We start from the raw sequence: 26,036 nt of genomic DNA on the forward strand, positions 1-26,036 counted from the left end.
TTTTTTAGAATTTCTTTAAGGGTTATTTCTATCTTCTGAATCCAATCTTTCCTGTGCAGCAAGAGAACTGTTCAGTTCTGCACACATATATTGTATCTAGGATATAATGTGACATATTTAACATGTATAGAACTGCTTGCCATCTAGGGGAGGGGGTGGAGGGAGAGAGGGGGAAAATCAGAACAGAAGTGAGTGCAAGGGATAATGTTGTAAAAAAAATTACCCTAGCATGGGCTCTGTCAATAAAAAGTTATTATAATAAAAATATTTAAAAAAAAAGAATTTATAAAAATTATAATAGAAAAATTGCAACAAAGCCAATCAATACATTGAAAAAAAATCTTATGGTATATGCAATGTTCCATTTCTGTGGACCACTCACCACTGCAAAGGAGTGAGTGGTGGTATCTTTTGTTTAAAGTTTGCCTAAATTTTAGTTGGTTTATAGGTTATAGTTTTTTTTTTTACATTCATATAATTGTGCATTTCTTGGCTTTGCTTATTCCAGATTGTATCAGGTCATAAGAGTCTTTTCGTGCTTTACATAATTTATCATATTTTTTTTCTTTCTTATAGCTCAGTTGTTGTTATTTGTTCTTCATTTTTGAAGAGGATCAATGACATCACAGGGTGGTGTCTTGATTTATTCATGAGCTAGATTTAAGTGAGGAAGAGTTGCACAAAGTCATCAATCTCACTCTCTCTTTCAGAGTCACTGAAATCCAGTAAGAGGAGAAAAGTCAAGATGATTGACAATGCTCCAGTGGATAACCTTGGTGTCTTTGATGTCTGACCAAGCTCTAAGTACTCCATAGTGCCTGCTGTAGCCATCTTTATGGTTATTGGAACAAATTGTTTTCATTTACTTGTTCCAGTAGGGGAGGACACCACAAGCTTGGGGTAAGCATCTCCTAACTCATGGACAGATTTGAGGGCTTTTGGTTGCCCCTAATCTTATTTAGTCTTACTGGGGTATGGCTGCTTTACATGTTACAGGTAAGAGTTGAGTGATAGGTAGATATTAAAGGTAGATATGCAGCCCTGAAAAAATTCCACAGCTTTTTAGGTATCCTCCCAATAGTTTGGTGAATTTAGAGCTTTTCATTTTTATCAATGTGCTCCTTTAATCTTTTTTTTTTTTTTTTTTTTTTTTTTAAATTTAATAGCCTTTTATTTACAGGATATATACATAGGTAACTTTACAGCATTAACAATTGCCAAACCTCTTGTTCCAATTTTTCACCTCTTACCCCCCCACCCCCTCCCCTAAATGTCAGGATGACCAGTAGATGTTAAAATATATTAAAATATAACTTAGATACACAATAAGTATACATGACCAAAACATTATTTTGCTGTACAAAAAGAATCAGACTCTGAATTATTGTACAATTAGCTTGTGAAGGAAATCAAAAATGCAGGTGTGCATAAATATAGGGATTGGGAATTCAATGTAATGGTTTTTAGTCATCTCCCAGAGTTCTTTTTCTGGGCATAGCTAGTTCAGTTCATTACTGCTCCATTAGAAATGATTTGGTTGATCTCGTTGCTGAGGATGGCCTGATCCATCAGAACTGGTCATCATCTAGTATTGTTGTTGAAGTATATAATGATCTCCTGGTCCTGCTCATTTCACTCAGCATCAGTTCGTGTAAGTCTCTCCAGGCCTTTCTGAAATCATCCTGTTGGTCATTTCTTACAGAACAGTAATATTCCATAATTTTCATATACCACAATTTATTCAGCCATTCTCCAACTGATGGACATCCATTCAGTTTCCAGTTTCTAGCCACTACAAAAAGGGCTGCCACAAACATTCGTAATGTGCTCCTTTAATCAATCAGTCAATGGACCAATCTTTTAGCAAACATTTATTAAACACCCACTATATGTTAAGCCAAGCTCTGTGCTAAACTTTAGCATATACCCACTAGGTGGTATACACATAGCAGTGGGCTCTCTTTTTCAAAGGGTATAGTTATTTTAGTCACTTTATTTGAATTATTTCAAATAGCTTTCTATAATGATTTTTAACCAATTCACAGGTCTATTAATAGTGCATTAGTGTCAGGTAATTCTTTCAAATCAATAGAAAATGTGTTTTACTAATCTTCAAGAGTAGCAATATTAGATTCAATGTATATGTGTATTAAAATATCTTTCCCAATATTATCCAAATTATAGTAGGAGAAGTGGTTATGTTTATTTATTTGTTAATTTTTGATAAGTTAATCTCAATCTTCTATTTGAGTTTTTATGCATATGAATCACTTTTTAAAAAATAGCTGGACTTAGTCAAGCAAAGAGTTTCTTTTGAAAAAATTAGTTGACTATTTTAAGTCTTCTGGTTCTTAACTCCTTTTGGCAGTAAGTAAATGTTTGCTTTATTTTACAGTTTTTCCTCACCATAGTTTATAAGGTGCTCCTCCTAGGTTAAATTGATCATTTCTAAACTCATCACCATGGTGCTGATTCTTAGATTCTCAATACCTTCCTACCTCCCTCAGTCTTTTCTTCCCTCTGATTGAAAAGCTAAAAGGTGTAACACTAAGTGACTTCCAAAAACCTTCCTTTTCAGAGAAGAGAAATTGGACTTCCAACTTACTCTGTTCTTCATCTTCATCTCTGCTTGGTTTCAACTCCTTTTGAATAGAATAAAATACCCAAAGTAGATGTTTAATAAATGTTTGTTGAATAACAGTGGGTAGATAAGCTAGAAAATCTTGCTGAAAAATATAAAGGGCAGACCTTAACTTGGCCTTTATGCCTAGTTACTAATGGATGTATTTATACAATGAAAAATCTTTTCTTTCCTTAATAAATTATACTTATATTTTGCTCCCATTTGACATTTTCTTTTGAATACTGCAAAGAAATCCAGTGATCACTTTGGATTGATTCCCATTTAAAAAATTCTTTAAAAATAGTACATCATATATAATATTTATAAACAAGTAAACATTAATAAAAAATGGTCTTTTTTGATAAAAATTTATCTGTGTATTATGAAACTGAAAGGGCCTCTTGTAGGAGCCTGAAGTGTTTTTTTTTTTTTTCTAAATTCAGTGGTTGTCGCTTTAATTTCTTTTTCTCTTCAAAATAGGCATAGGGTACTCAAAAACATTTTGGACTAATGACCTGGAAAAATTCATTATAAAATCATTTTGAATTACCAAGGAACAATACTGCATCTGAAAACTACCAACTTCTCTTCTTCTTCCATTCTCCAAACCACTCTCCCTTACCTTAAATTCCTGCAATTTCTATTCAATGCAACATTTCTCAGATTTAGTAAGTTAAAAGAAATCTTTGAGTTCTTTTCTTTTGGGCCACATTTGAGATCTGAGCAATAGATTCTAAATGAGTTGATTTTGGGGTTTCTATTGTTATTTTTAAAAAGATAATTATTCATACATTCAATTAAGAATAGATTTGGGGGACAGTTAACAAGTGCTTAATAAGTCCTTTTTGACTGATTTGTTGTCTAGAAAAGAAGGCTATAATTTCTTAGCTTTGATTGGTTTTTATTGATGATTTCCTTAATGCAACATGTAACTCTGTTACATTGCCAAATTTGCTTTCCTGTGCAGTAAGAGATGAAGGAGCCTATGGCTAGCAATTGTGGTCTGGGATTCTGGGCAGGATAGAATGCAACAGGAGAAATGACCAGAAAGAGAAAACTGGGAGACAGCGAATGGTAAACCAAATTTGATCAGTCACTAAGATAGATGGTTACATGACAAGGAATCCTTATCAAGAAAGCTACGGCATATTTGTCATGTTAGAAAAAGATTCTTCAGTGGTAACTAGGAACTGAACAATCCAAGAGTTTGTTATAGTCCAATTGTCAGTGATGGAATGCTTGTACCAAAGTGGAAGTATGAAAGTTCCTTGTGGACTCCCAAAGTCAAAAAGACATCAGAAAAAGCTTACTTTAGGGCACACACATACAGTCATGTGTGCACACATGTCTACATATATCTCAGATTCAGAAATGGAACAAACATAAAAGGCAGAATTCTGATCATTTCATCTCTTACTATCAAATAGTCTTTGTAAATACAACACAAAATAAAAATTTCTTAGTAGTGGACTCATTCCATCCTTGACATCAAATGAAGAACTGTTCAGTCTTCAGATGAACCCTGCTGGAAAGAGATGCTCCACTAATGGGCTGCCTGGAGAACACTGGCTCATCTGTGACATTGATTTGGGCCCAAGCCCTAGCTGATAAATTTCTGACCTGTTCATCTCTTTAGTTTTACATGGATGTGGGGAGTCTTTGATATTGTCCATAAAAGGAAAGGATGAAATAAATCATCAGACACAGAAGTTTTATACACGGACACACATACACATACATATATACATACATGGATATAGAAAACCAGAGCATGTCTTGACTCTCAAAGTCAGACACTGAGATTCAAGCATGCCTTCTTTGTGTATGTATATGACTATTTATATGGATAAATATACATAAGTACGTTGTATATTTTTGAATGGGTTTGCATGGAATCTTTGTGAGCTGGGGAAGGTATCATATGTCTCTATATCAACATGTCTATACACTGAACACATTCTTTGTTCTCTTAGCTAAGAAGCTACTGCTGAAGAGACAATATAAAATCCTGATTATCTATGAGTTTCTTGAAAACAGGGACTATGTCCTGTGCATTCACCCTTCACTCCTGCCCTAGGATATAGGAGGTACTCAATAATTGTTTATTAGTCAATTTGTTGATTAATTCCCATCTCTGCCTCTTAAAAGATATCAGAGCTCATGCTTGACTCTAGGTGATCAGAAATCATAATTTCTCATGTAAGTATTTGCTGAGTATACATATACAGCAACAGGCTAAGCTGATATTGAGAGATTCAGCAAATGCTAAAGAGCAATATTGTTTCTCCATTAAAAATACCATTTTTTTCATCTAAGTGAAAATTAGTTTTATTTTTCTCTTTCATTACCCATTAGCTGTGCTACTGAGGGAGGGAGGCTTTCATTTAGGGCAGTATAGGCCTCTGTTTACGAATGCCTTCCAAGGCAGCTCTATAACCCCAGCACAGGGGACTTTTCCACTCTAATAGGATTTACCTTTACAAATATCTAAAAACCTTTTCAGGCAGAGATTAAATTGTTTAGCTCAATATTTAATCTGTTACTTCCTTTCTAAAGACACCCCGTGGACTTTGTCATGCATTTGGCTGATGTGGAGTAATATTGATCAATCATAAACCAAAAGAAAAAAAAAATCAGGTGTTTGCAGACACAGGCTTTTGCCATTCTCATCCCATAATTAAATTTTGATCTGAGCTGGTTTTGATTAATCTTCTTATTTGTGAGTGTGTGGAATGGGGGGAACCGGCAAGTTTCTAAAGTTGCTCCGTGCCGGTCTCTGGTGAGAGGCTCCAGCTCGAGAACAGTGTGATTGCGTTTTTATGGTTTTCAGATATTTAATAGCTCCTTCCTGTCATTTTCTGAATGAGTGAATAAGGTTCAGCCCTCTGGGAGACAGCACAGCATCAGAGAGTCGAGAAAATGACTCGGATCTGTGTACTTGACTGATTGCCTTAGTCTTAATTGTTCTCTTAATTAGCTGCAGTAGCAACTGCATCTGGGGAGAGATCACGGTATTGGTAAACAGCTCCACCTTGGAGCTCTGGGAAATGCCTTTTGGAAACATGACAATGAGCTTCTAACACACTTGTCTCTCCTCAGAGACAGAGACCTGCCAAATCTGCAGCCCCCAAAGCTTTTACTCTCATCGTGTGATCTGTCACTCCGACCCTGGAGAAGGAGGCCTCCAACTGTTTGTCCTTAAACAAATTAAGTTTTAATATGCCAAAAGCTGGCTTTATTAAGCCAAATGGAAGAAAGTGAAGACAAAAGAAAGGGCTGGCACAAACAGGGAGGGCTTCCAGCTGGGAAAGCTAGCCTTGGAACCAGGCCGAGGAACTGGAAGGGGGACTGGAAATTGGACCGCTTGGTGCTTGGCAAAGTAGGAGGCAGAAGGGCTAGAGGAAGGTTCTTAGAGGGAGGACTTGTTTTTGCCTCAGAAGAGAACCTTCAGTAGGCTGACTGTCACCTATGGTTTGGATCTAGAAACTCAACTTTACCTTTTTCTCAGGTCTTCCTGGGATTTCTTATTCTCTTCCTCTTTGTATTTTTCTACAGGTAAGACTCATTTTCCAAATGAGCAACTAGCTCAACTGCAGTGTTATACAAAAGACAGAGTCGATTGTTAAATGTTCCATGTGAACATTTAGACCTCAGGAATCAGCCATTGTTACAAATCATGACTTGATTTGTTGTTTTGTTGATTGTCCTTAAGAAAAAGAGGAAAAGATGTGAATAATGCAAATTAAACTTAAAAGTGTGTAGGGGGTACAATTTATAATCCCCTCTCCCCAAAGACCAGTTATTAAACATTTATCAGCACACTCCAAATGCCTTGAGACCTTGAATGTAGAGAATTGACTCAGAGACATTTTTTTCCCATAAGTGGCAGAGCTTTGCTGACATAAAAGCTAATGGTACTTTGATATTTGTTGAACCCTTTTTTGTTACTTGGAGAAATTCACATTTTTTGTGCATGCTTCAGGCAGGTAGGTAGCACAGTGGATAGAACGCTTGGCCAAAGAATTCAATATGACCTCAAAAACTTAATATGTGACCATAAGCAAATTGCTTAACAGTTTGCTTGTTTCCTCATCTGTAAAATGGGGATATAAATAGCACTTACCTCCTAGGGTTGTTGTGAAGACCACATTAGATATTAATTGTAAAGCACTTAACATAGTTCCTGGCACATAATAAGTACTATATAGACATCAGCTATTATTAATATTAATATTATTATTATCATTAATGATGTGGTACTTCCAGAATGAGTGGGTGGAAAGACAGGCAAAATATTAAAGGATCTCTGCCTTCTAGTTCCTGAAAATCTTAACAGAAGTTGCATTGTGATCTTACAGCTAGACATTGGCGTGAAGAGACCGAATAGATTTGTGAGTGAGATATAACACTTAACTATATTTGAGAGTTTCTTTCTCTTCCTTCCTCCCTCCCTCCCTCCCTCCTTCCCTCCCTCCCTCCCTCCCTTCCTTCCTTCCTTCCTTCCTTCCTTCCTTCCTTCCTTCCTTCCTTCCTTCCTTCCTTCCTTCCTTCCTTCCTTCCTTCCTTCCTTCCTTCCTTCCTTCCTTCCTTCCTTCCTTCCTTCCTTAGATTTTGGGAAAATTACAATTAATGTGAGGGAGGGTAAATTGCTGTAATTTGTAACAATTAGAATATTATCATGACCCACTGAAAGTGGGTAGGAAGACAAGAGTTAACTAAGCCTGATAGAATTGTAATAAATTATAGTGGATAGTTTTGGAGGGCTGTTTCGTGTTCCATAAAAGGAACCAAAAGTAAGAAATGAGAATAGAAATTACTCAAGGTCAAGGAAACACCAATTCAACATCTAGAGCTAAATGGAACCTTCTATGTCATCTAGTCCAGCTCCTTCATTTTACAGACGGGGAAACTGAAGCCCAAGGTCTCATAGGTAAAAAATACAGGTCATGATTTGAGTTTGGCTTCCATGACTTTAACCTCAGCACTCTTTTGCCCAAATTGCTGAATCTAGAGATTGTGAAATACCAAAGAAGAACCACCATGTTGTTCTGTGAGCAGATAGTCAGAAATAGGACTGGGAGAGCTTGGTTTAACAGTGCCAAAACAGTAGCATGAGTATGAAAAGTTAGATCATGAGAAATGGCAGTTTATCACAAATAGTGAAAGCTTCTTCACTGTGTTTTTTTGTCAACGGGTTGGCATCTGTTGGCCATATTCCTTTTCTTTTTTGAAAGAGGTCAGCGTGTAAGAAACTAATGTTTGCAGAGAAATACCTTGTTGTTGTCCCTTTTAAGACATCAAGTTCTTTTTGTTAGTGTTGCTCAGTACTTCCAGTCATGCCCAACTCTTTGTGACCACATTGGGGGGTTTCTTGGCAAAGATAATGGAATAATTTACCATTTCCTTCTCTAGCCCATTTTACAGATGAGGAAACTGAGGCAAATAGGATCAAGAGGCTTGTCCAGGATCACCTAGTTAATAGGTATCTGAAGTAAGATATCAACTCAGAAAGAGTATTCCTAACTCCAGATCTAACTCTCTAGCCACTGTGCAACCTTGCTGCCCATATCAAAACCATAGGAGCAGGAATTCTGTATTTGATTCAGTTCTGGTAGATTATACACAAGGTACTTAAATGTTTCTTGAACTGACTAGTAATAATATAGTTAGCTGAAAGTACTAGTTAAAAGTTCATTGGAAGGCAAATGGTATAGTAGAAATAACACTTTGGCTCCAGATTCAGGAGACATAATTTCACTAATCAGTAAAGACTTTACTTCCCAAACTTTTCATGCTTTGCTTTTCAATATCAATTCATTTATCATTTATTATTATATTTTATATATTGTTATGTGGTTTGGTGGTCCTATTCCTCCAGTAGGGGGTAAAAGAACAGGGAGAATGTCTATTTAAACTTCGAATCTCCTCTAGCATTTAACTCAGTTTTGTATACATAATAGATGTTTAAATGCTTACTGATAGGTTAATGTTGTTACATCATTCTTTGTTTTTTTTCTATATTCAGCCTATCCTTAGCCTGAAAAGACCTGGGTCAAAGAATCTGACAAAAGCCCTAGTGATATTTAGTGAAGATGATTCATTACATTTTCCCTGGACTTATTGCATGAGGGGAACCTCAGCCTGAGGCATGGTAAGTGGCTACCATTTTCTAAATATTTTATAGTCTTTCTAGGAAAGAGAAATGAGTGAGACTTGTACTGGTAGCCTACTGATTTTTCACACCTTATTGATTATGGTATTCTGTTCTCTAAAGAGAATCCTATAGATAGAGTTGCTAGTCTCTCTGGCTTTAACATGTTTATTTCTTAGATTTTTAGGATGAACAAATAATAACCACTTTCATAGGAGAGCACTATAGGCAAATTTTTCAGAATGGCCATCTTATCAAAAATAATAATCTCTAAAATTTTAAGCAAGACCAGATGCATGATGGGAACAGTTTTCCATGCATATCTACCATTCCAATGTCCTTCTTCTCCTTAGAATGTCCTTAATCCATAGGGCTCTTTCCAGAGCTTTGGAAATAAATGGAAAAATTCTGTACCCAAGTATGAATCTTCATATTTACTATTTTCTCTACCATTCAAGTCACATTTCCTTTGATGTATGCATTAGTTCACAGAATAACCCAAAATTGGGTGAAAGCTGGATTCCATTAAGGGGAAAGACTACATTCTGTATCCTTTTTTGTGTATTTTTCAAAATGCCTAAATTAGGATTTGGTCCATAGTAAGTTCTTACTAACTTGAGAGTACTCCAATATGACCAAATAACTTAATATAGTTATGTCATCTCTATACCAACATCTTTTAGAAGAACAGCTCCAAACATGCTTATTGTAACTGTAGGAAGTCAACTGTTTCCCCTCTTGTCCTACAAAGCACAGTGCGGCTGTTTGGGATAACCTTTTAAGGCATAACTTTGCTAAAGCTAGAAATGCCAGGAAGAGGAGTGTACTGCATGTGAAATAAATTAAGGGTTTAGTCTTCATTGGATCCACACAGAGAACTCACACCACGTCTTACACGTGCACTTAATGGGTATCACTCATGTGCCCTGGAATAGCTGGGAACCATTAACGGAGCTGTCATTGGTCAGGGTTATTCCCTGAACCTTTTCCAGTCTTACTGCTCTAGTTCCTTTAATGAATTCTAACTGGACACATTTACCCAATTCTCCTCTCTCCTCACACTAGCCTTACTCACTTGGAAAAACATGTCCGAGTGTGAGGAGGAGGTATTCGGAGAACTTTCATGTGGTTCTCACTGCCAAGAAGGCTCTTTTGTTTGTGCATTTTCAGAATAGCTGACTTGTCTGGTGTCTGGCTTCCCTAGAGTGCAGATTATATGGCCATTGGGGAGAAGAAAGAGGGAAAATGATTTGAAAAACCAATACAAAACTCCAAAGCTTTAGCATTTACAGAAGAAAAAAAGGGATGTCAATTAGTCTCCTCTTTCCCATCTTACTCCACCCTTACCCTTGCCTCCCTCAACCTGTGACCTCCTTTGCCTTTGGTGTTGGAAAAAATTATTCCTCACTTACTTATGATTTTAGCATTTCAGCAGTTTGTCAGCAATGGCCCTCTCCTCTGGTGTCTTTCCCCTTTCCTCTTCCAATCCCCCAAAGTCTTTCATAATTTAAAATGAGAAATGGAACAAGGAAACTTACTTGAATAAGACATGGCTTTAGTAACTGACCTCTTCATCTTTTTTTTTTTTTTTTTTTTCAGTGTGATTGATTTCTCAGCGTGGAGGGGAAGTGAGGAAGAGCGGGGAAAAGTTTTTAAAAAAGCAGAAGAAAAAAGAAAAGCAAAAACAATAAAAGGATCACTTGGGGTGAGGTATTATTAGGCTGTTTCACTCCTGGTTCTTGCTTTAGATGGGGTAAAGGGAAAAACTCAAATTCATATTTAACATCTGGAAAATTATAAGTTTATCATGACAAAGCTGGCTGGAGAGCTAACCAAGCATCTACATTCTGGAAAACACTTAGGCAAGTAAGCCTTTTGGTCTCTCCCAGTTCTTAGCATGGGATCAAATAATGTGAATTTTGTCCTGCTGCCTGGAATATATTGTTGGGAGGGAAAACATAACGATCCAATGCATTCAGGACTAAACGTCCTTATCCAATAACATGTGGATATGGAAACTGAAAATGGATGACCAGAACTATTAGTTAGACTTGGAGTTTGCAATATATTCCATATATTTAGAGAGAGATTCCTCTTTTTTTTGATGTGCATGTGGTACTCCCATTAACTGGATATGAAATTGTGACAGGAGGAAAGCCTTGAGAAAAGCTCTCTTCACGGACCTACAATGAAGGGGCTTTTGATTTCTGCTTATGAATGCAGACATTAAAAACCAATGAACTTCTCTGTTAGGAAGAGAATCTTTACAATACAGAGGATGATAAAAGTGGCCTTGGCAGCTCTTCCTGTTGAATCAGGGATTTGGACCAAAAAAGAAAAGTGAATTGGGTCATATTTGGAAATCCACATTAAATACCCCAAATAAAGACATTTACTAGGTGAAGAATATGGATACACCATAGAAGAAATGCTTCCCATTTCACAGGTCTCCAACAAGAGAGAATTTGGGGATTCAACCCAGGATAAAGCCATTGTAATTCTCAGACCTAGCCACTGTGTGTCACTCTTGTTCCACATGCTTTGTAGACCCACTGCTTTTCATTGGGGGGTAGGAATCTGGAATTTTCTTAAAGGGACTAGTCTTAAAGCATAAAATTAAAATCAAAGATTCTAGAGTTGATTCTATCATTCAAAAACCCCTCATGTGCCTTGAGCACTTTCCAAGCTTTACAAAAAAAAAATTCAGGGACATTTACAATTCCCTTTTCCCTCCTTTTTTTCTTTCAATTTCTAGTTTGTATTGTTTAATAAATCAGGCCCGTGGCAGCAATTCTTCCCATTTCCACTTCAGTCTAAGCCTTTATTCTAGGCTCTATGTACTTTAAAAACCCCTATACATTTGCTTTTAAATGCTGTTGTCAGATTATTCTTGGTGTAGTCATAAGGTGAAATATTAAAATTTTAAAGTGCTCTAGAATCTTACAAAGATACTATATTCACACAGGGCTGCTCTTATAGATTATCAAAAATATCAAATATACCCACGAATGTAGGCAATACAAGTTTCCAAATACTATATAACAGAGATTTCAGTTCGAGGAAGAAACTGATTGATTGAGAAAACAAGATACTGAAGTGATGACTTTAAGTAAAACACTCTTCTCTAGTTTTTATTTGGAGGGGAATTTAGGAGAGCTTTGGTTAATCCTTATCTTTTCTCTGCCATCTTGATTCTGTCTTGCCTTGTTCAGTGTTTCTTTTAATTATTTTGTTAAATTCATCAAAATTCTATCAAACACTTTAACTTGAGATAGGGAATAAAGGGCTGGTCTTAGAGTCAGGAGAAGCCCCAATGGGAATCCTATCTTGATATAAGCTAGTGAATTTGGGCAAGCCACTTAACTCTTCAGTATGCTTGATGCTCTTTAAAACTATAGGTTACATATGAAGTCTTGATTTGTATAAGTGGAGAGAATTTCTGCACAAAGAGTTCCTTATATTGATGAAATGATAAAATTATGTTTTGACTTAAATATAATGTAGATAACATTATAACATATACTATACATTAAATATGTAAGTAACACACATATATGCATATATATACTCACACATATGTGTGTATATATATATATATATATATATATATGTTAGTGTTTGGAAGGAGGATAGGATACAAAATTGAATTAATTCAGACTCTTTGTTCTCATAGAGCTTACAATCCATTAATGGGATAAAGCTAGTATTTATATAAAGCTGTAAGATTTGCAAAACACTTTACATGAATCAATCAATAAACGTTTATTAAAGTAAATATTTATTGAGTATTTACTATGTTCCATTCACAGGGCTAAACTCACATATTAACTCTTTTGATCTTTACAACAGTTCTAGGAAGTAGGTGCTTTTATCATCTCCATTTTATAGATGAAGAACCCAAGGTAAACAAAAGTAAAATGAATTACCTAAGTTCACATAGGTAGAATCTGTGGCATGATTAAAATTCATATCTTCTTGACTCCAAGGCTATACCTTACTACCTCTTAATATGAGAATATGATACATTTGTCCTACTTGTTTTAAAAATGTAGGATTTCAATGGCTAGGGGATAAAGGATAGAGAATTAGGGAGAGAAGAGCATTCTAGAATTAAGGAAAATTGTAAATGAAAATATAGGTAAACCCTAGATTTTAAACTTTGAAAATGGAACCATTGACAGAGATAGTGAAATCAAAAGGAGAAGCAGATATCAAGGAAAAGAGAATAAGCTGAACTTAATGAATAAATTGAAGGATAAAACATGGATTAAGTGTTTACTTTGGGCAAATCTCTGAGGACACAGGTATAAAAGTCAGCCCTTGCTTCCAGCTAGTTGTGAACATTTTGGATTTGAGGTGCTGGCAGAGATGTATTGTGGAAAGGTATAGGAGAGAGATCAGGACCTAGAAAATATGATCAAACATTTCTGAACCACTTATTGTGTGGTTCAGCACTATGGCTAAGTACTAAAGATATGATATGAAAAAGTCAGGTAGTTCCTGCCTTCAAGAAGCTTACATTCTTTTGGTGGGTACATCATGTTTACATATGAATAAATAAATTATGTGTGTGTATATACACACATGTACATTGACACATATGTATATTAAATAGCCATGATTTTCATAGGGGAAAGCCCTTGCCAACTGAGGGAGTCAGTAAAGGGCTTTTTAAGAAGATGGTGTTTGGGTGGAGCCTCAAAGGAAGTCAGGAGTTCTGAGAAAAGGAAGTGAAGAGGGAGCGTATTCCAGGAAAGAAAGTAGAATTTGGAATGATGTATTAGCTGGTCTGAAGAGTGTGTTAAGAGGAGCAAAGTTCAACACACCTAGAAAAACAGGTAGGACCCAGATTGTGAAGGGATCTAAATATACTGGGGATACCAAAATGGGCAAAAGGTAGTCCCTGCCCTCGACAAGATTATGATCTAATGGAGGAGATACGTTCATACAAATGTATACATACAAATTATATTCAGAGTAAATAGTTAATAAATTCAGGTAGTAGAATTGAGAGGTTTCAATATGATTATTATAGTTTCACAGGATAATAAAAGGGGAATAATAATAATTATTATAAGCATTTGCATAATAATGTATATTTTATAAATTTTTTTCACATGTTATTTCAATTGTGTTTTCTCATTTGATTTTACAAAAATTCTATAAAATAGGGCTGTTGTCAAATGTAATTGAGTGAACTAATCTATATGAAGGATTTTATAGAACAAAGAACAATGTGAATGTCAATATCTTAATAATATTATTATTATTATTACCATCTCCATTATACAGATGAGAAAATTGAGGTTGAGAAGAGTTATTGACTCACTTATTGACACAGCTAAGATTCAAATCCCAGTCTTCTTAAATGACATATGGGAGCTTTTTCTAAATGTCCTTGATACTGAGAAATGCATGGGATTGTATGAAATGCCATTGAAATTCATTTAATTGAAATGGATGTCTCAGTATGGGGTTCCTGCTGTGTCTTGAGACCAGTACAATTTGTTGGTTGTTTGGAGTCATAGTTCTCAGGTCTGTAAGCCCTCACTAGCACTTTTTATGCTTGGGGCAAGGCAGTACACTCACTTGGAGTAAGATTCTCAGGGGGATGTCACTCACTCTGTGGCCACTATAAAATTTCTATGTTTTTGAATGACTCCATCTGGGGAGGAAGGGGGACTGCTCCTGGTTTTAGGAATTTAGCCCCAAGTTGTCAAGGCACTAAAGTAGCCTTGGGCATCCTAGGGCAGTGTCATTGATTTCTTCCAACATCTCCTTTTATGTAACTTGAGGATGTCAAAGGCTGAAAAAAGCCCCATATGTAACAAAATATTTAGAGCAGCACTCTTTCTCATAGGAAAAACTTAGAAACAACATAGGTGACTATTGATTGGGGAAGGGCTGTACAAATTGTAGAATATAAATGTAATATATTATTATTGTTGCAGGAAAAGTATTGGAGAATGAAAGAAATTCTGGGAAACATGGGAGGATTTGTGTGAAATGATGCAAAGTAAAGAAAGCAGAACCAAATGAATTTCAATGGCATTTCATACAATCTCATGCATTTCTCAGTATCAAGGACATTTAGAAAAAGCCCCCATATATCATTTCAGAAGATTGGGATTTGAATCTTAGCTGTGTCAATAGGTGAGTCAATAATTCGTACACTGACATATGTATATTAAATAATCCATGTTTTATCCAAAGCAGAACCAAGAATACAGGATTATCGGGCAAAAGATGTTTATTAAATTTTTTTCTTGTGCCATATACTTTGTTAAGCTCTAGAGATACTAAGAAAAACAAACAAATAAAAAAAAAAAAACTACATTTGGCTTCGAGGAATTCACATCATAATGGGAGAGACAATATGTAAATAATTAGGTTATTATTGTGAGCTGCCTAGGATCACACAGATAGCAATTGTCTTGAGGCTAGATCTGAACTCAAGAGAAATGAGTCTTCTTTTCCTCAGGCCTGATAATCTCTACACTATGATACCATTTTAGCTGCTCATATGTATAGTAGATGGAAGGTAATCTAAAAGGGGGAAGGCTTATTGACTATATTATAAATAATTATATTAAAAAGCATTTATAGTGACTAATCACAGTCCTGCAGAGTTGAAAAGGAATCATATATTTCTCCTGTTAATAGTGAGGTGCAGAATAGCAGATAAATAGACAGAATATAACACTGTTCAGAGAGGTTGCCAAATTGTTTGGCTTATTTAAATGGTTGTGAATAGCTTAATATTGGTCGAGGTGGGATGAATTGAAATGTTGAGAAAGAACTAGCATAAAATCAAAAGAAATTAATAAAACAATTTAAAAATAAGTTTTCTTGGGGTCAAAGACCTAGTAGCCTCCCTCTACTTATAACAGGGATTATTTGTCTTCTGAAAGCACAGAGGTCAGAGAACCATAGAAGGTTATCCCAGGCCTTAAAGGTGCTTCTGTATCTCTAATAATTCCTCTCTTTTTTCACTCATTTTAAAGCTTTGAACTGAATGGGAACCAATTTCTTCCTAGTAATATGGAATACTAGAGAACTCAGAAGTTTCTTAATAAATGGGAAGGGTGTATTTCCTGACTCTATCCTTAGAACTCACTGTTCCTTCTGGGTGTGCCCTAGTCCTTCCATAATTGGGAATTTAAAATACAGCAATAGCCCTAAATAATAATTATTAAGTATTGCTTTGTTCTCTTCTCATGATAATTATTAATTGAATTACCCATCTAGGCATAATGAGAAAGTAAACCTCAGATAATGCTTTGGGTGATAGAATCCTTTTAATGTCATAGGGTTCTAGCTTCTAGACTAAAGGCTAGACTAAAAACTAGCTAGATAGTTGGACGAATGGATAGATAAAGAGGAATTTAGAATAATTTCATCATTGTTCCTCCCCTCCCCCAACCCTTAATTTTTATCTTTCATCATTTTTTATCTTCTAGCATGTGATCTTTTTTTTTTTTTTTTTTTTTTAAGTAGATAGGTCCTTGTCTAGCCTTTGACTATAGATAAATTTCCATGAAAGACATCCTCTCAGGGAAACTAAAGGTTAAGTCAGGACCCAGGTACTTGCTAGACCATCAAGGGATAAAAAAAGTCTTCAAAGAGCAGGAATTGAGAATTAAAAGTTAGGCTACAGACAGTCCTGAGGAACAGTCACTGACTTTCTTAACCATAAGGGCCAGAGGTTGCTGCCATTGCTGGTATAATTTCAAGGGCCCAGAAAAGCGCTGAAATCTGGAACAATCTTTCAGTCTTAGAATTTCATTCAGGCCATTCAGTGAAGAGTTGCATATACTAACTAGATCTCAATGAGTATTTATTGTTTTGTTTTGTTTTGTTTTTTTGAAAAATGCAAATACTATTAGAAGGAATAATGTTTCAGAATGTTATTGTTTGTACTTTTGTGGAACGAAAAGGAGCTGAGAATGTAAATGTAAAAGTAAGTATGAGGCTGAAAATGAGGAAGGAAGGAATCCCAAGCAAGAGAGTGAAAGGCCCAGACGACAAAGATTCACTTGATTCACAATTCTTATTTCAATAGGCAGAGAGGTCTTAGGGGGCTAGAGTATTAATTGAGTTTAAAGACAGGAAAACCCAAGTTCAAATTTGATCTTGAATATTAATTGGGTGACTCTGGGAAAGTCAATTACCCTATAATTTATCTCAGTTTTCTTAACTGTAAAATGGTTTGGTTTTAGGGTTTTTTGTTTGTTTATTTTTTTGTTCTTGAAGGCAATTGAGATTAAGTGATTTGCCTAGGGTCACACAGCTAGGAAGTGTTAGGTATCTGAGGCCACATTTGAACTCAGGTCCTTCTTACTCTAGGGTCAGTGTTCTATCCACTGAGTTATATAGCTACCCTACAACTGTAAAATGGTGATAATAACAACATTGATTTCCCCAGGCTGTTTATGAGGATCAAATGAGTTAGTTGTGAAGCATTTAACAGAGTGCCTGCCACATAGTAGGTACCAAATTTATCCTCCTCCCTTTCAATGCTTTGTTGCCTCTGCATTCACTACTCACTGGTATAGGTCATAGCTCTTCAACTAAATCATGAGCTTTTGGGAGAGCTAAGCAGTTCTTTGCAAAGATAACAACTGGCTTTTATACCGTGCTTCAAAGTCTGCAAAAATCTTTACCTGTTTTTTTTTTTTAATTTAAGCATAACAAAAAGCCCCATTTCACTGAGCAGGAAAGTGAGGCTTATTTACAAGATAAGTGACTTGTTCAGGATCATATGACCAATGAATATCAGAAATGGGATTTGTACAGTGGTCTTCCTGATGTCAACTTCAGCATTTTAGCCACAAGATCACACACTCCCTTTGGGCCTTAAGTGTTACTAAGGTCCTTTCAACTCTAAAATCCTGTGATTCTTTGATTTGTATTTTTTTCCCTAATTCTTTGCTCCTTGAAAAGTACTACTATGGATATCTAGGTTTATACAGCATTTTTCTTTTTGTCTTTAAGTTCTTTGGGAACATATATTTACTGCTGAGAACTCTGAACAGAAAACCATGAATAGTTTTTGGGGGGTAGGTGAAAAGAATCATATTTCTTTAAATTTTAAAGGACTGCACCACCCTTTTCCTTCAATGATTCCATGTCCCAGCTCTCAGGGAGAAAGGGATTTATTCTCTTTCTGCTCCCACATAATCACTAAGACATTCCTTGAGGGCCTTCCCATTTCTAAAAAAAAAAAAAAAAAAAAAAAAAAAAAAAAAAAAAAAAAAAAGTTGTTTGGAGAGGATACCAACTGAGTAATAGTTTAAGGAAGCTGATTATTTCTTAGTGTCAGCCATTGCTTCTACTTATATAACCTGAGCAAAGATTTCTTAGCTTGGCTTTCCATTTTGCCTATTTTCAGTACTTAGTATTCCTCCCAAATGCACTCAATTATTACAAAATCCCACTAAGGTCATATCGTCCATGCACCAGGCATGTAATTTGCTGATCCCATGATTAGACATGCACACAAACCTCAGCCCTATTAAAATGAAGCCTAGCTTGCCTTTGGATTGCTTCCCCCAACCCTGTTATCAAGGGACATATGAATGGAATTAGACCTTCAGATCACTCTGGCCTGCAGCAGACTTAGTTTAATACTTTAGCTTTGTAAGACTTCCATGATTCTGAGGGAGCCAGGTTTTGTTATCAGAGCAAGTGTCTCTCTCCTGTCCTACCTTCTTCAGATAGACCTGAGGGGGAAGATATCACCACCCATATACCCCATGTCCTTCAGCTGTTCTACCTGGATTGCTTTGGGATTTCTTCTCCTGATTTCATGCTTGCGTTGTCTTGACGACTGAATTAATAACCTTAAGAGATTGCTTTTGAATATTAGCAAGGAAATTATGTTATCACTAACTCTCCTATAAATGCCTGTCTTCTCATCTCTATCACTGTTTCTGTCTATACATACGAACCCACAAAAATTCTCTTTCAACCAGATTTTTTGTTTCTGATATGTTTTTATATTTGTTGTCGGGAGAAAGAAGTAATGACAAGATATGACTGAAAGGAGACTAATCGGGGCTGAGGAGAATGATCAAGAAACCTTGGTTGAGCAATGAGCCATGAAATTCTATCCAATCTCTCAGCCTCAGTTTCCTCATCTGTAAAAAGAGAGGTTTGGATTAAATAAACTCTAAAGACTCCTGTAGTTCTAACTTCCCAAGCCTGGAAATTCAACAAACAAACAAACAAACAACAACAACAAAAAGAACACAAACAATAGCTAGTATTTATGTAAAAATTTAAAGTTTGCAAAGTATTTTATAAATATTATCTCATTTAATTGTCACAACAATCCTGAGAAATTGATGCTATTATGATGCCCATTTTACATATGAAGAAACTACAGCAGATAGAGATTAGGTGATTTGCCCAGGGTCATCTAGCTAATAAGTGTCTGAGGCTTAGAACACACATCTTCCTGACTCTAAATATGGCTCTCTATCCATTGCTCCACTTGAGCTGCTTCATGAATAAAATGATAGTTGACTTCATTTGATTTGGTTCATGCAAGAGTATCCTCTTCCATTATTCATGGAAGCTTCCTGATTCTTTACTTTTATTTACTGAAATATTTTATTGATTAGAGGGGAAGGGATGCCAAGTCAATATGTGATCCTGGCAAGACCACTGGATCCATCTCACACTATTGTTGTACTGTGGTTGAGGTGGATGTTATAGGGGTTTCTCTTTTTGTTATGTGTTAGATCACTGTTGCTTATTATTTCTTTCCCCCTACAGCTCAGCCCTGAAATCTTTCTCTCTAATTTTTTTCATCTGAAAATTAGAGAGATGTTGATGATATGCATCAGTAGAACTTTGTCTAAGATTATATTCAGAGTGCAGAGAATGAGGACCACTAGAAAAGATAATATTTTTTTTTCTGGGACAACTATGTGAATTCTGCTCCCAGGAAGGAAGTTGCCTTTGGTATCTATCAGAATGTGGCTGCTACCTCAGCCTGGGTAGCTGGAAACAAAACAAAGGAGGAGGTTGTTGTTGGGTCATTTCTGCCATAAAATTCCCTCCTATTATGCTTAGGATGAAGTGAGTGCCAAATGCAGATTTGATCCAGGGATATGGTTTTGCCCTTGGCCTTGGGGTATGGCTTTTCTGTTCCTCCAGAATAGGAATCTCTATCTAGAGAAGCAGTAGTCTGGGCTGGGTTGGACTACAGGAGACTTGGGTTCCAGCATCAACTCTGCCAGTGGGGTGATTTTGGTAAAGTCCTAAATTCTCTCCTAGGCTCCAATGCCTCATTTGTAAGTTGAGAAAAGTGCCAGCTCAACATTTTGTAATTCCATCAACTGATCAACAATTATTTGTTGATTTCCTTCTATTTGTAGGGCATATAGAGAAGAAGACTCAGAAGAGTGTGACAGTGGAAAGAGTCCAGGATTTGGAATGAGATTCTTGGTTCAAATCCTTATTCTGTGTGACTTTGGGCAAATCACTTGACTTCTCTGAGCCTGTTCTTTCATTCTAGAATGAAAGTTTGAGCTAGATGCCCACCAAGTTCCCTAATTCTATGATCCTATGTAAAATGTACTCCTCTTCCCTTGAAGAAACTTATAAACCAATGAGAAAAACAAAGCTCTTACACATAAAAAGAAAACAAAAATAGGATGATAGTATGAGAACTAGAAAAGTCAGGTATTCAGTGGCAAATGCCAGAGTTTTAATGAACACAGTAAAGTACTAAATGGCTAGTTCAAGTATGGGTATAATTAGATATGCCCCCAAGATCTATCCAATTCCATTATTCTCTGATTTTGAGTTCACAAGAAGGTGACACTATTATTTTGACTAGCACATCAGCAGTCATGAAAGACAGGTAGAAATTATACTGATGGGGAGGAGTGAGGGAGAAGGGAATAAGAGACCAAGTAAGGGTGTTAGAATAGGAGCGTACACTTCTTTGGAAAAACACTGTTGTTCAGTCTTTTCAGTTGGTTCAAGGCTTCAGGACCCCATTTGGGGTTTTCTTGGCTGGAGTGGTTTGCCATTTTTTCTTCCAGCTAATTTTACAGATGAGGAAACTAAGGCAAATAGGGTTAAGTGAATTGCCTAGGGGCACATAACTAATACTATCTGAGGCTGAGATTTGAACTCAAGAAGAGGAGTTTTCCTGACTTCAAGCTCAGTGCTTTATCCACTGAGCCATCTAGCTGCTCCAACATTCACGTGTGTGTGTGTGTGTGTGTGTGTGTGTGTGTGTGTGTGTTAGTGTTAGGTACTAGGAATCAAGATAGGCTTTATGTGTAGCAGGGTAGTTAATTACTTCCATGGGCTAATTTCAAACCACTAGGGAGATCTATCACTTCTGGCCTCCAAATACTCTCTCCACCTGATATAAAATGTTCACAATCCTTTAGCAAAGTACTAAGGATTCTATAAATTGAACTAAACATTAAAATTCCCTTCTCCTTGGAAAGGTAACTCAGTGACTTCACTCCCAGTAAGGTGTAAATGACTGCTATAAGATGTGTTCCAGAAAACAGAGCCTGAGAGAAGGGAGGGCAATGGGGTTAGGGGACAAAAGAGAAAGAGGGAGGGGTCAAGGAAAGGGAGGCTGGGAGTGCTTAAGACTAATTTTGCCCACTGAAGATCTGTCCTGCTTATTCCAAAATGTAAAGCAGCACTAATTTTTACCTCTCCTTTCTTTAATTAGCTACACCTATAAAGCTGGTACCTAAATTTACAGCTATAGCTTTCACAATTAATAGTTATTTGTAACTGTTCTTCATAAGGAAAAAATAATTCCCCAAAGAGCCACCAAGTGAGGAAAGCTACCTAAACCCTGTTAATAAGTCCAATTTACAGAAGTGGGAATTGAAGCACTGGAAGATTCAGTAATGTCACCAAAATCAAAGAACATAGGTGTGGCAGAACCAGAGTTAGACTGTTGACCTTTTATAATTGTCACCAGACTGAACATGAGAGAGAAAGAGAGAGAGACACACATAGAGAGAGAGACAGAGAAAGAGTCAGAGAGACAGAGATAGAGACACATGGAGAGAGACAAAGAGAAAGAGACAGAGAGAAAGTTAAAGAGACACAGAAAGACACAAATGAAGAATGAGAGACAAAGAAAGGGGGGACAAAGAGAGGAACAGAGAGAGACAGAAAGAGAAATAGAGAGACATACACACAGAGAAACACAGAGACAAAGAGACACAAAAAGAAATAGAGAGATACCCAGAGAAATAGAGAGACAGAAAGAGAAATAGAGACACAAAGAGAAAAAGACAGAGACAGACACACACACACACACACACACAGAGACAGAGAGACAAATAGAGATAGGGAAGAGAGACATACAGAGAAAACAGAAACAGAGAGAAAGACAAAGAAAGGTGACACACAGAGAGACAGAGACACAGAGAAAGACACAGAGAGAGACAGAAGGAGAAAGGGAGAGATTTAAGTTGGTGAAGTCAATGTTTTACTTTTTAAAAGACAATTGGAAAAAAAGAAAATAAACCTTGAGGGAGTGATGTGGGGAAAAGTCACTGTGACATCAAGTTAGTAGGATCAAATTCTTTCAAACCATTTCAGTTTAGGAACAAATGACACATTCATTATGCTATCAAGGAGTCAGAAGTCAGCAAGTCCTCTTCTTTTACTTACAGGAAAGGAGTGGTGATGGTGAGCAGCCATGTGTAACCTTGTGGAAATCATTCTTCTGAAGATTTACATGGAGTTGGCAGAAGGTAATACCTAATGCAGAAGGTAAAGCCTAATAGGCATTTGGTGAGCCACCTCTCCTTTTTTTACTGGGGGGGAAGGAAATAATGTTTTCATAACAATAATGTGACAGAATAATAAAAGTCATTATTTATTTAAAATTGAGATTCTATTATCTATATATTAAAATAAGTTGGAACAGCTAGGTGACTCAGTGGATAGAACATTTGGAATCAAAAGACTCATCTTCCCCAGTTCAAATCTGATCTCAGACACTAGCTGTATAACCCTGGGCAATTCTCTTAACCCTGTTTGCCTCAGTTTCTCATCTGTAAAATGAATGGAGGAAGGAATGGCAAACCAAGCTAGTATCTTTGCCAAGAAAACCCCAAATGGGGTCATGAAGATTCAAACACAACTGAATACAACTGAACAATAACAATAAAAGTAAAGTTGGAATACTTAAAGAGGCATCCAATTGGTACTGTTGGTGGTAGATGGGGTAGCACAAATTTTATGTACTGCTTTTTGTCCATAAAAGGGATAGACTTTTTCACTTATTGTCACTGCTTTTGGTCAGCCAGCTCTTTGTAAATTCAAGTGGATTTCTACCTCTCCTAATGTGATAAACATATCCTAACTACATTTAAAGATAACTTGATTTTTTTTTTTTCTCCAGGTAAGGATGGGTATATTAAAATAAACAAATAAACCTAAATCATGAGGAGGACCAATTGGGTATTCAACAGTCTTTTCCGGAACTCATAGTGATCACATTTGATCTTCCTTCATTTGAATTTTATCTAACAGTTATTTCCTCATATTAACATCACTTCCTCCTCTCTGACCCCACTGAACACACCATTGTAAACAAATAAACAACAACAAAAAAAACTTTTAAGTGAAACCCTTCAATACAAGACCCTTCTGATAACACATGTGGCATTCTGATGTTTAATGAAGGTGTTTATCATTTCTTCTCTAGGATTTAGAGTGGCCAGTGTAATATATCTAAGTTTTGTTTATGCTACTGTACTCGTTGTTTACATTGATGCAAAAAAAAAATAGTAGAACAAGAACAATTAGCATCTTTCCATTTAATTTTCTTTGAATTCTTCATATTTTCTTTTTTTTTCTTATGGCACAATAGTTTTCCATTTCATTTATTTATTACATTTGTTTAGTCATTCCCCAGTAGATGGACCCTCATTTAGCTTTCAGGCTCTCTCTCCCCAATCACAACACTTTATGAATATTTTGGCATATGTTGGAATCTTCTGTCTTTGACTCCTTAGTGTGGCAGCTCAGTAGTGGGATTGTTGGGTCAGAATATGAATAGTTTTAGCAGCAAATTTTCTTGAATAATTCAAGATTGTTTTCCAGAATGGTTGAGCCAACTTCTAGTATCACTAATAGTGTATTAATCTCTTCTTACATCCCCTCCAACATTAACTATTTTCATCTTTCATGGAAATTGCCAACTTAATGTGTGTCAGATAAAAATTCCAAGTGTTTTCTTTTATATTTCTCTTATTTTACTGATCTGGAGTATTTTATATGGTTATTAATAATTCATATTTTGTCTTTTGAAAATTGTTGATGTACTTTTACTACCATTGAGGAATGATATTTAGTCTCATATAGTTTAATTAATTCTCCATAATAGCTACATTTAAATACCAATTAATAGAAAATCATCCCTAGATTTATTAACATATTTCATGGAAATTAGAAAGGACCAGGAAGTAGAAAGGAGACCAAAACAAACAAATTTTTAAAAAATGAAATGAGACTTTTAAAAATAGATTAGTATAACTTACCTAGATTTTAACAAAGCATTTAAAAATAAAATATATCTTATCTCATGCTATTTTTGTGGAGGAGCTATGTGAGCTATACAGTAGAACTGTTAATTGGACTTCTTTGTAACTAGCTGACTGGATATAAGGAATTATTATTAACACTTAGATGTCAACTTGGCAGGAAGTCTCAAATAGACTATCTCAGGATCTGTGCTTAACCTTGTTTTACTTGACCTTCTTATCAGTGACATATAAAAGCATAGATGACATTCATGATCAGAAAATTTACAGATAACAAAGAAGGGAGAACTAATATGTATTGAAATCAAAATTTGGAAAATATTTTAAAAGGCAAAACAATAGGCCAAATATAATAATAGGAATTTTAGTAAGTATAAATGTAATGATTGGTAATATAGCCCAATCAAAAAGAAAAGTAGATCTTCATTTAGAGGGCATGAGTTTAATAGTGATACCAATAATAACAACAGCCAACAATTTATATAGCACCTACCATCTGGCAGGTAAAGTGCTGAGTGTTTTACAAATATGACTTTATTTTATCTTGACAACAGTCCTGGGAAATAGGTGCTGTTATTATCATCATTTTACAGAGGGGGAAAATGAGACCAATGGAGGTAAGAGACTTGCCAAGAATATAGTTAGCAGGTGTGAACTCAAATCTCCCTGACTCCTGGCCCAAAGTTCTATCTACAATGCTACTTTACTTTCTTTGTGTCTTTGGATGAATCACTTAATCTCATATGAGTTTCAGGTCCTCCTTTATAATAGGAGTCAACAGGATGATATGGTAGCCAAAAGGCTAATGCAATTTTGTTCTTCATTAAAAGAGTCATAATTTCCATGAATAAGATGACTGTCTGCTTTCTGCTATTGGAAGATAAGATCTATGTACTATAGTTAGTTATGGGGACTATAGGAAAGATATTAATAAGGAGGAAAGCCAAGGATAATCAAGAGCTTTGAATCTACCTTTCAAGATAGAAAACAATTCAAAGGAATTTGGATATTACATGTAAAAAATTAGGGGAACATAATAGTTAGGAAGGGGACTTGTTCTGTTTGGTCTGAGATCTGGGAGTAGTATTCAGAAATTTCAGAGGAAAATTTAGAATGGGTATCACAAAACATTTCCAAACAATTTGCGCTTTCTATAAATGGAATGAATTAGGATAGTGATAGAAGATTTCCTCTCCAAAAGAGCTGAGATGACAAGGCATGTATAGTAAATATATTTTAACCTAGAGTCAGGAAGACTTGGAGTCAAATCTCATTTCAGGTACTTATCAGCTGTGGGACACAAGGACTTACTGTCTCAGACTCATCTGTAAAATGGGGATAATGGGAACATCTGTCTCAGAGGATTGTTGTGAGGATCAAATAAGAAAACTATGTAAAACACTTGGTATACCTTAAAATGCTCTATAATTCTGAGCTATTAGTATTGATAGAATATTTAGCAGAACAGGGTGTTAATGAGTCAGAATACAAAGCAGCTGAGTTCACAGCCAACTTTAAAATTCTGTGAAACTTTCCTTAGGGTTGGCTATCTTTTCCTGTTAAAAGTTCATATATCCAACAGTACCTCTCCCTTGCAAATGGAACTGTTCAAGAAGAAATGGTATCTTATATGTATATACATTCCATTATCCTTCCCTAGGGATCCTAAAACAGAAAGGAAAGATGGGGGTAGAGCTAATTAGAGTTAGTGATG

This window comes from Sarcophilus harrisii, chromosome 2 (assembly GCF_902635505.1).
Source record: "Sarcophilus harrisii chromosome 2, mSarHar1.11, whole genome shotgun sequence".
NCBI lineage: Eukaryota > Metazoa > Chordata > Mammalia > Dasyuromorphia > Dasyuridae > Sarcophilus > Sarcophilus harrisii.